General features: G+C 36.2%; 1 non-coding gene across 1 annotated transcript; it reads right to left on the reverse strand.

Annotated features, from left to right (window-relative positions):
- Nucleotides 1-10,977: 10,977 nt before the first annotated feature.
- Nucleotides 10,978-11,050, reverse strand: TRNAS-GGA (transfer RNA serine (anticodon GGA)). Its single transcript has one exon. It is a non-coding gene; the product is annotated as a tRNA-Ser (tRNA).
- Between the last annotated feature and the right edge of the window lie 492 nt (nt 11,051-11,542).

An 11,542-nucleotide genomic window follows, 5' to 3' on the forward strand; every position in this document is an offset into this window, starting at 1 on the left:
GTCGTTGCGCGTGCGCACAAAGGAAATGAGACCGCTCGGACACCGAGCCCACAGCGTGGTAGGGGTGGGGTTGCCCGCTCTTTTGTTTTTTAATACTACTACGCTGAATATTGTGTGCGGATTGGGTTGTCGTACAGGGGTACTACATGGTAAAATAAATCTCGGAGGCGAAAGCAGGATAATTTTTAACAGTTTATTTAATGATTCTATTTAGTAAATTTTGATAAACACTCATTCGACTCTCGTTTTAAGGCTCAATATTTTCATATCCATTGATTTTGATCAGCAGCTACATAAACTTTGGCATGAAAGTTGTATAATAAAACTGATTTATGAGTTCCACATAAACCAGTTATAGTTCATTCTTAAACTAAACTTATTCTACCATCTTCCAGTAAACTGGATACGGCGTACAATTTATCATACCGCTTCCACATTGCAGGATCTCTTCGAGGAGTATATTAAATTTAGCGTTCGTAATGGATCCGCGACGCGTGAAGTTGCCGCCCGGCGAGTCGGCGCCATCCCGTAATGACCGCGCCCCACGCGGTGTCCTGTTTAATAAGTTGTTTACAAGACTGCCTTCACACCGAGGCGAATAGAACCTTCAGATGGAGACTGATAATATCAAGCAGGTAGCTAGCAAAATTAATATTTGAAAAACAAAGTTCTGAGACTATTGTAATAATAAGCAGATTCGAGAAACGTGAGTGAGGCCTAAAGTATAGGTAGTATGTGTAATGAAGCAATTTTCTTGGATTCAACATAATTTCATCTCTGTAAAAATCTATATCTATATATATAAAAGAAAGTCGTCTTAGTTACTCCACTTATAACTCAAGAACGGCTGAACCGATTTAACTGAAAATTGTCAGGGAGGTAGCTTAGAACCAGGAGAAGGACATAGGACACTTTTTATCCCGTTCGAAATTAAAAAAAGTCTGCTTATTTATTGCCATTAAGGCGGAACAAAGTTCGCCGGGTCAGCTAGTCTATATATATAAAAGAAAGTCGTGTTAGTTACTTCACTTATAACTCAAGAACGGCTGAACCGATTTAGCTGAAAATTGTCAGGGAGGTAGTTTAGAGCCAGGAGAAGGACATAGGATACTTTTTATCCCATTCGAAATAAAAAAAGTCTGCTTATTTATTGCCATTAAGGCGGAACAAAGTTCGCCGGGTCAGCTAGTATTTTGTAAGTGTAAAAATGCACCATGAAGAAAGGTTAATTACGGTATCCTTTTATCTTTTTTAATCAAAAAAAGCTGGAGTAAGACTTACCCCAAAGGAAATTTTGTCCAGTTTTAATAAAATAATTAGAGAAAAGGATGCACAAAAATTGTTTTATTATGTTCGGTGTGACATACAGCTGGTTTAATAGCTCCCGTTGTGCTCTACGCCTAATAATCATGATCGTTGTTATTTATCGGCGACGCACTGTATTTTGTCTCGATTAAAACTAAATGAGCCCATTCAGAACCGAGCCTTGGAAATAACACTTTGGTAATGAAAACTTGAAAGATTATAAGCCTTATAATTTTTAAAATTTTCATACAAAATAAATTTTATAAAATCCGATTTGTATTAAAAATAAAATTATTAAAATGAAGATATCAAATTTCTGACTTCACCATACTATTTATATGCCCATGTTAACATGGGCTAGTGTCGGCTCATATACCCATTTACCTAACACCCTGTATACAGTGAAAGCCTTCATGTATACAAAAATAGAAATACATGTTAGTAATAAATAGATTTTAAAGAAGATCTAGATTAGGCTAGATCAGTAGGAGTGAGAAACAAATCTAGAACTTGGACGCTTATAAAGAATAAAATTTTCTTAACAATATTGCAGGATTTTCTGAAATAAACCTGCGGAAAAATGGCAATACAAAATTGTTTAACCATAGTGACTAACGGAAACTTGCTTTTACAGATAGTTCTGAAGCAAAACGACGATTCAAGGGAAAAGATAAAAGATACAAGTGAGCTTCCATCTTTCTTTTTGCTCCCTACAAATCCTTTGAATCTTTTGAGAGGTGCTTTCAGTGGGAATTATTTTTAATATTTTTCTGCGGAAAAGACCCGTTTAGTCAATAAGGAAACCAGGCGATTACTTTTCTTAGGTACTTCAAATGTCACGATTTAGAGCTTACGATCATTGCGACCCGATCTTGCGATCCTTTAGTAACATTAAATCGTATCTTGGCAAAATTATTTTTGAAAAGTAAGGGCAATCGATTTATTTGCTGTAACTATGTTCATAAACAATGTAAACACTGCACTAGAACTACAGGGAAGCTTTTTGCAACAGATTGAAGTGTCACTGTATAGTCGATAGCATAAGAGGCTCAGCTATACATTTCTATGACAAATTAGTGCCTGTTACCACTTCAGATAGAAAGAACTGTATTACCTTCACGTGCCATCAGTTTAGAACTTATTTAACCATTACAATATGTGATGGCCGTAATAAATGTGGTATAGAGTGAATGAAGTCGTAAAGTCACAAATTAAGTGTCATAAATGTATTTTCGACAGCCAGTCTCATAAAATTGTAACATGTAAAAGCCTTCGGTGTAAACAGACAGGGGTGGCAGGTGAGTTTGTTGATTTTTACGAAATTCACCGTAAACTCTCTTATTTGCTTTCCCGTAGTATGGGAAGCGTGCCCGTTATATGTTATAAAATATTTGATCACGTTAGGATTCAATTTCATTATTTTCGCATCCAAATATGTAGATATTATGTGAAAAAGTTAATATCAGTTAGGGTAGACTAGTTTAGTATTTGGAATTACTTAGGGTGGATTTGACCAAACAAGTGTAAATATTAATCTCAGAATAAATCGTCAGTTTTGACATTATTTCCCATACTGAAACTGTCAATGTGCCAGTTAAACCAGGAGTTATTCTCGCATAAAAGTTTGGTCGAATCGGGTCTTAATCGCACATGACTGATGTTATTCACTTTCAAATAAAAAAATATGAAACACGACTTCTGTAACTCACTATAATCTCAACGACGAACCATGTTGTTAATTCAGACAGACAGAATGTTAAGCATAGGCCACATTAAGCTAACTTAACACACCTGTACTAAAGCTAAGCCGTAGCCTAGCTTAAAACTATTAACTATGCAAAACTTAGGCAGGTTCGCCTATTAAAGCGTTGCGAAAATCCAATATAATTTTATTCGATTCAAACAATTTAGCGTACAAGATTGAGTCGTGTAAGATATGGAGAAGAATGAAGATTAAAATTCACTGCCTTCATAGAAGCAATTAGGTATCCGGCAGAGATTATTTACGTAAAATAAGTTTATGCACCATACCTTGTTTAAGTTACAATAATTATATTCTTGTAGAAGTCATTAGGGAGGCCTATGTTCAGCAGTGGACATCCTGTGGCTGAAATGATGATCATGATGAATTATATTCTAAGTTAGTTCATCTCGCAACTAGCTTTTGCCCGCGGCTTCACCCGCGTTGATTTCGGTCTGCTACAGAATATCTTTATCCATCCATATTCTAACCTATGTTAATCAATGTAGAACTCTAATGATGGAAGAATTTCCAGTAATTTTGGAGCATATTCAACAAATAATGATTTAATTTTGTTGTTAGAATTCTACATTGATTTTAATCAAATCTGTATTAGTGTAGATGTGTTCCGCGCTTTATTGACGTGTTTCCGGGAATATTTCATTAGGTAAACGTTCGGGTTAGGTTGAAATTAACATCATTAGTTAAAATATTCGCATACGCTCAAAGTATTGCTGCTATTTGTAACTTGAAAATATAGGTGGCAAGGCATAAAATTAGGTGACAATTTATACCTCTAAACCGGCAAAATACAAATGAATCCGTACAACCATTCACTAAATTAAACGCAGATACACCTCTATTTTAGAGAATGAAAGCAATATTGAATATTGAATTTAGAAATGTGGTTCAATTAAAATTAATTTGGTGTATAAACAGCAGCTTTGAATACTTAATATAATTTTGAACAAAATATTGTTTGCAATATGCGTGCTAATTCTATTTAACTCATCGTTTAGTTTAGGAAGTGGTAACAGCCAGATAATAACTAATTTTTGCATGACCCATAGCCCATAGATTAACTGGAAGACAATTCAATATGGCAGACGCCTTATTCAATGTGCAAGTGTTTTAACAAGTCTTATTTTAAAAAGTAATTACTCAAGTTGAATTGACACAACTCTGTGTCGTTATCACAAAGACGTAACAGTGTCTACTGAAGTATAATAATGCCGAAAGTGGCAAGGTAAATGCGGTTCATTGGAAGCCCATTCGTACCCACTGAAATATTTCTTGCGCCAGCCTGAGTGTGAATCTATGTAGCTTTTTGTCTCCGAAAGGCATCGCCGCGCCTAATGTACTGGAAATCACGTTCGCAGTAAAAACTATGCAGGGAACCCGACAGATTTTGGCGATCTACTATTTTTGGGAGTTCACCCTCTTTTGGGATATTTTTCAGTGTCTTAATGATGTTTTCATATATAAATCGCAAAATAATGAGAATGTTAAAGCCGTATAAAGTTTAAACTCTCAGAAGACCCTTAACGGATTTTATGAGAATAAATTACTAAAGTAGCTTACGACATACTTTCAGAAATAGCACTGATATTCTGTTTAAAATAATTGTATACCAATTTCTTCCTAATTACCAATAATAATTTTCTTAAAGTGTATTAGTATAATTATATGGATCAGTACAATCCGTATTAGACTTAAAAATCCCTCAAATTATTTTAATAACACGTTTCAACTTCTTACTAAGAGTGTAATATAACAATTCCTGGTATTCTATTCCTAAATATACGTGTTATACGTATGTCACCAGTTTGAATGTTAATAATTTAAGTAATTATAATTATGTCTGGTTTAATTATCACACGCGCCTATAAGGCATTTAATTAGACACATCGCTCGGGGCGGTGTTGTGTGTTGCGTAATAACGTGACTGTAACCGAGCTACGAATAATTATAGTGTGTGAGAATAAGCCAGATTTTGGTGTTGTATTTTTAACGCATTCATTTAACGCTTATTATAAAACATTTCGTATCATATTTGCGATACAATTAAAAGTATTTGATTATACGACTATAGTTTAAAATAAACACATTGCAACATTTGCAACCCACAATGTTTCTGAAAATACTTACACTGTTCATTAAAGTGAAAGGTTGATTGATCATACCAACTTTAGAGTCATCATTATTTACAATCAGAGGATCACGATGAGATGTTCAGTCTTATTGAAACCTCTCCCACTCAATCTATTTCGAGTCAAATGGAAATAGAATTCACTCTGTGATTGAACTTTCTTTCAGAAAAGCTAATAGTAGTACCTACTCTAGATAAAGTTGAAACCGCCTGTACATAGACCGCAAATACCCCAATGCCTGCCATATTTATTAATAGATCAAATTAGAATAGATTCGGGTATAATAGGTATAATATGAACAAATTGCGCGAATAGATTCGGGCAAATATCAAGGTCGTATCGTTGGTAAAATGACGTGAACATTGTCATCGTTTCAAACAACTTGCATTCATAAACAAGTTGAGGATTACCTTCGGAAGTCCAGAGCCTCGCAGATGTATGGATCACAACACAAAGCTAAATATCTTATGCGGTCGTAATAGATACGATTCTCCAACAAAAACGTGTAGTCTGATGCACTGTCCATTGTACAAACGGGCATCCGTATTTAGTTTCGTTTAAAATTTACGTTCCAGTTCCAGCTCAGTTTGGAACTTTATTCGGGACGTGTTCCAGCGATTTGCTAATGTCATTTGTTGAGAATTTCAGCGCGATTTGTTTAACTTGAATATAAAGCAGTTGAGTGTCCGTTTACTGTTTGGTTTAAGTGCGGAATTGTTAAGCTGCAACGAAAAATGTTTTGGAACTGAAAATGTGCTGTGATATTTTGAAATAAGCGGCACGACTCATAGTCATTGCTAAATTGTACCTGTAATAAAAAGTAAAAAAACTAAAACCCAACTACGACAAAAAACGACGCTGAAAAAGTTTAAAACATGATTTTCAGAATACTGAACTGATTAAAGTTGCTAATGTAGTTGCATGACGAGGAGGGCCGACCCCAAATAAAATGGGAATGGGCCAGGCAAAGTAGTATAAATTGCTAATATGTAATTAAAAAAAATATACGATGTGTTTATGTGAACCTATGTATTTAAGTGAACAAAAAAAATATAATGTTCAGTGACATCATTAGTTTTATCTAATGCTTGAAATATATGCATCAAAGATTCAAATTGTATTCTGAACGATCCGGTAATACAAAGACTACAAAGATATATTCAAAAGTATCCTTCAAGACATGTAGTATCATCGTTACTCTCGTCTCAAATGATAACGGATGGCGTCGTAGATCATACGGCGAGTTGGATCCAGGTCGGTTGCTCTTAGGGGGCTTAAAGGCTTCCTACAGAATAATCTATTGCCTGAAGTTGGACCTTATGAAGGCTATGTAACATACCAATGGAGAGAAATAAAAAATAGTTGACTCTACCGTCGTTATTTTGTAAAAAAAAAGAATATTGTATTTCTTAAAAAGGGATAAGAAAGCTTGGATTACGACTTTTTTCTTAAGGAAAATAGCGTGCTTCAATTATGCACTATTAAGGCTAAAATAATGAAAAAGAAAACCAATTACGCCACAATGCCTTAATTAATTAATTAAACTTATAAGTACTAGTTTTTCACTCAGGTGATATTCAATCACTTTTCCCCAAAATAGAATAATTCGGTCTTTAAAGACCTTTTAGGATTCAATATAACGGGTGTGAAATAAATTTCACGGAGCTTCAATGTTATCTTTTGAAGTTAAAATCTTCGGTATCCGAGATATTAATATTCCTTACATTTTTACGCCAGAAAGGCGCTACGAATGTTTCAAATCGTCTGTCACCAGGGTTGTCATATAAAGTTTCCATGACGTCGATAGCATATCAGTTTCTTTTTGCAAAGTTGTGCAACTAAATAATATCTATAGTGTTTTCTAGGATGTGCTATCCTCTGTAGTATCTATTCGAAAAGGAAAAAGGTTAATTCTTCAAGATTTGCTTACGCACACACAACAGAAAACTCCAGCGTCTCCAGCCCTATTTTGTCAAGATGCATGGACTTAGGATCATGTCCTGAAATAAAACCTCTCGTGCCCGCACTGCTCCTCGTGATTTCCATCTGGCATCACCGGCGTCTTTGAGCAAAAATTATTGGCAATGGCAACCCTGGACCAGCTCATGAAATATGCATTCGACAAACAGACATGGCAGCCGGCACGACGCCTAACTCGCAAATGTTTCGGATAAATCGATCTAACGCCAGATTTCAATATACACATCGATGGGTAAGCTGGGGAAACAGAGGATCTATGACACCATAGGCATAGTGGCTACGGAGTGGTTAATATATGGAGCTGAATCTCGAGTCTTAGGCTGAGTTGCACCATCTAACTTTAACCGTGACTTTAACGACAACCGGTATATTTTGTATGGATTTTGACAGATTTTTGACGTTTGTCAAAGTTAATTTGCTAGTGATAGAGTTTAATGTGCAAACACCAGCCCCCCTAGACAAAACGCACTTTTTGATCGAATCGAAAATCGAATCCGTCAAAACTCCATACAAAAAAGGGGCTTTTCAACCACTTTTCGACTGGTTTGCGATTATAATTTGCACTTTGTCTAGACCCACTGATTTCAATATACACATCGATGGGTAAGCTGGGGCAATAAAGGATCTATGACACCATGGTGTGTAGGTAAAGAAGTTTAATTTATGGAGCTGAATAGGTATTGAACCTTATTTGCTGATAGATAAGGTTAATGTTTTTCAATCATTCTGGATGTCTTAATAAAGAGAAACCTCGAGAATCGCAAGCGCAGCCGACTGGAAATCCCACAAAACGGTTAAAAAGGGAAAATGGATTTGGACGCGAAAAAAAACCTTTAAATAACTTACAAAATCTAAATTTGTATACCTCTCTCAGAACTTACATATTATTATTTAAGCTCTTTTATTAATTTTAAATAACACTTACAAAAGTTTCAAAAGCGTTAATGCTGTAAAATTTTGAGCAGCTAAATCATTAACAACACAGTTAAAAACCTCCCACAGTTATCTTAATGAATGAATGCATAATTTAATTCCTTTGCATTTTATTCACAAAACGAACAACTGGTGCTACATGGAAACTGTAGCAAGAAATTAAGGCACTGCCTGTTAAGTGTTTTGTTTCGTTATTAAGATAATTTAAATAATTGTGTGCTTACAACGATAAAATTTTAAAGTTTCAGGATAATAGGTGTCTCGGTGTTTTAACGATCTTCTTACCGTAAATTAATTCGTTAACGCTTATCTAATCTATGGAAGTTTACAGTTTATTAAACTTAATAGATCTATGCTATGTTAGGCTATGTTAGAATGATTGTTGTTTCTGACTAAGCTTCAAATTGAAAGCAAACCAATTCAAATGTGCAAATGTTATGAATAAAACCGACAAGCTTTGTATGACCCTTAAACTGACTGCACAAATGCTCCATGCTCTTCTGCATATCAAAATTAAATGAACTTTAAAAGGGGAATGGCACATTTATATCCATTAAAGTCGTCAAATTAAATCTTCCGACTGCTCGACACTCGGCATTCGGCACTCGGCCTCGGCAGATCTGCTAATGGATTGCACTAACTTGAATTGATGTCTCGAATGAGTTAAATTGGTGCACTTAATGACTTGTGCATTTGACTGAGAAAACATGATCGTATAAGTCAAGTTGATGGGTTATTTTGAATTGGTTGTCTTGCTGAAATAACAGTATTTTTGGATTCCGTGGAGGGCAGTTGAACGGGAAGCATGGTCAATCTGTTTTAATGATTTCAATTTATTATTAAGTGGACTTTAGTGTACAAATTTGGTGTTATTTTGTGTTCTACAGTGCAGTGAAGTGATAAATTATAAAAAAACATTGAAATACTTCGAATTTGAGCGCGCATCGAGTTTCGAGTGGGTTGTCGTATGAACAACCCGCTTTGGACCCGGTGGCGTCTTCAAACCTGCTTACGGGCATACTTAACTCCACGGAATCCATGAAAAATCAATAGAACTGAAACACCCACGTTTTATTGATAACTATGTCAATTTTCACTCGACATTGGCAGAAATAAACCTCCCAGAGAGGTTTGGTTGCCATAATAATAAAAAAAACAGTATTTTTTTCATTTTTGATTTAACCATAAAACTCATTGTTAATAGCTTTCATTGTTATAAAAAGATTGAGAAATATGATGATCGACAATCTTTATTTTGATTGTATGATTGTACGTGCTAATTTATGTAGGAGACCTTATTGTCAGATGCTGTACATCTGACATGACATAATCTGAAGGCTTGACGTACTCTCTGAAATTCAGAAGCACCTCCGATCTCCAAAAAGTATGTCAGTGATTAATGGACTTCAATTAAAGTGATTTTCAAATGCAACTAGGAATCAATATCCGTGATAGAGTACTTTTTACTTTGTCTTTGTGATCTGGTTAGAGTACTCCTTCCTAACTTCATAATAAACTTAGCACAGCACACAAAGGAGGCTTTAAAATAAGCCTGCCCCAATTCAGATCTGCGTAAAAGCACCTCCGCGAACACAGAGCATAAGACTGGGCTCTTGGCTTAAGACTACAAAGTACCGCCCGCCTCTGAAGGTTAAGCGGAGTACACACCGACGGCGCCGGCACATGACGGCATCAGTTCTAAGGGAGCTCACAGACGAGCGACAATCGGTGACGATCGGGGGCAGTCGCCGACGCATCGCGAATACCGCCAATGCTGCAATGGTCGACGACAGTCGGTGCATCGCGACTCTCGAAGACGGGCAGTCACAATCGTATAGTCAGCGTCAACATTGACACGACAGCGAAAGAGGCGAGTAAACTGTCGCTGACAGTCGCCTACCACAATCGCAAGTAGTCGCCGACATAATGTCGCTCGTCTGTGAGCTCTTTAAGAAGTTGTAAAGCGCTCTAGGCATTTGTAAGAAGAACCGGCCTCGGTGTGTAGAGCGCCTTATGGATTACCTTTAATATTTCACTGCACGAATAAATCTCAACTGCGCTTCTGTGGATTTGCATTTTATTGAAAGAATATCGGGAATTCGGAGATAGCTGAAAATGGAATTTAATATACTTTTATAACGGTTTTAATATGAAATCTGACTGTGATTTTCATATTCGCAAAATTATGTTGTAAAACCATGAAAGCAGCTAAAAGTGAGAGAAATGAATTTTCGCGGTAGGTGACGTTAAATCTTAATGAACTGACGTTAATATTTAATTAATTTGATTATGGTGGGCACAACAGCAACTTTATATTTTAACTTTCACATATTAATATTAAAAATCTTGTTGTGATTTTCGCATCTCGCGCATTCAGCTGTTTTCATCCCTTATAATTAAATTCAACGTGTACAATCTCAGTTAGTATCAAACTCAAAGAATTTCCTTCGAGCCGAAAAATATTCAAGGGGATAATCAAAACCAATGGAAATCAAGAGCTCACCGCACCTCTATCTGCCACAACCTCAGGACTCGCAACTTTATTGAAACGTCGCCAAGCCAAATCCACTTAGCTTTATGAGTTGGAAAATGCGTTATGGTGGGACACGCTGTGCGTGAGGCGGCAACTGACAGGGACGTATCTAGGGACTGTATGTCGGGGCCTCGGGGCACCAGTTTATAGGGGCTGTGAAAGACTGGTTCTGTTACTAAAATTCAAAATTCAAAATATTTATTTATTGCTTACTAAGTGACAATGTGTAATGGTGTAAATTACATAATATACAGGATATAGTTATTTAATTTTTAGCGTTAAGAGTCGCATCTCAAACTAATTTGAAAATTATAAATAACTTGAAAAAATCGAACTGCCTAAGGCGGGAATTGAACCCACGACCTTCCGCTTTCCGGGCGACTGCTCTTCCAATTGAGCTACTTAGACACTGGATGAACCCGTCGAAATGTAACAGCGTATTACACTTGAAAATTTCGACGGGTTCATCCACACAACATTAACTATAATAATAAAGAAATCGCAGTAAGGAACCATAGACTTGGCACGACTTTGTCTAGATTTCATTACTTTTTAGAGATAAACAAGCAGCTCCATCGAGACTTGGCTAGTTTTTTACAGAATGTTTTTGGTGNAAATTGAATGAAATTTTAAATATACCGTGTTTTTACAATGCCTGCATAGCTAATGAAAATTCAGCCTTCTAGTTTTATCCACAACGAAGTTACAGGCGGTCGAAAATGGCCTGAATTGCTTCGAGAAAAGGATGGTACGGCCGTGCCGCTTTTTTGCTCGACTTGGTGGGGGCACTGCCGTGCCCCCAGATATATATTTCTAAATATGTAGGTATTGTATATAAACAGGAGACAGCACATCGGGCTTATAAAATTTTGTTGCAAATAGCACTTTTAATACGTCTAT

Source organism: Ostrinia furnacalis, unplaced genomic scaffold (assembly GCF_004193835.3).
Source record: "Ostrinia furnacalis isolate ACB-3 unplaced genomic scaffold, ASM419383v2 OfSCF0450, whole genome shotgun sequence".
NCBI lineage: Eukaryota > Metazoa > Arthropoda > Insecta > Lepidoptera > Crambidae > Ostrinia > Ostrinia furnacalis.